Consider the following 775-nt stretch of genomic DNA (forward strand, 5'->3'; position numbering starts at 1 on the left):
TAAGGATTCACGGACCAATTTATGTGCTAGTGTTCTACTCCACCGGAGCCAATACTCTTGGGCCTTCTGGAATTTGTGTTGTTGAAGGAGACAAGACCATACATAAGCCAATTTCAGAATTTTTAGTTGTATAAAGAAATTCACACCTTGTTTCCGTGATATGTAGAAACGACACATAGACACATAGATTTCCAGCTGTAACCCAGCTTCGTTTACAAGTCATAGACTGCTTTACAGGAGTGTTTTTCTAGTGAAATGTCACAATTTTATCATTCAGTGCCGTACATTGTGTTCTGACATGACACCGTTTCCTCAGGGGTAATCGTCAGAGTAGAAGCTCGCCAGGGAACTGCGCAAAATATGGAACGCTTCACGAATTTGCGTGTCATCCTTGCGCAGGGGCCATGCTAATCTTCTCTGTATCGTTCCAATTTTAGTATATGTGCTGCCGAAGCGAGCACACTACAGCCTCCGTCCACCAGTTATATAAGGCACGGCAGCCTCCTGCCTCTCTTAGTTAGGGTGACTGATGTGCGCGTCTTCCCGACGAACTCGGGATGTTTGCGGGAAATGTGATGACAGGAGCCACTCGTGAGGCTCTCACGTTTGGTGCTATGCTGGCTAGGCCGCGACTGACCTGTCGAGTTTACCTGCCGGGTGGGGCATGCAAATGAGAGCCGCGCCCGGAGCACCCTGGGTAAGGGGCCGTTCGTGGGACCCAGGCCCTGGACCGTGGGTCCTGTGGCGGTCGCTCTGGCCCCGCGGAGCATGTCGG

General features: G+C 50.8%; 1 non-coding gene across 1 annotated transcript; it reads right to left on the reverse strand.

Moving 5' to 3' along the window:
- Positions 1-354: 354 nt before the first annotated feature.
- LOC115517319 lies at positions 355-461 on the reverse strand. Its single transcript, XR_003969783.1, has one exon. It is a non-coding gene; the product is annotated as a U6 spliceosomal RNA (small nuclear RNA).
- Between the last annotated feature and the right edge of the window lie 314 nt (positions 462-775).

This window comes from Lynx canadensis, chromosome B3 (assembly GCF_007474595.2).
Source record: "Lynx canadensis isolate LIC74 chromosome B3, mLynCan4.pri.v2, whole genome shotgun sequence".
Lineage (NCBI taxonomy): Eukaryota > Metazoa > Chordata > Mammalia > Carnivora > Felidae > Lynx > Lynx canadensis.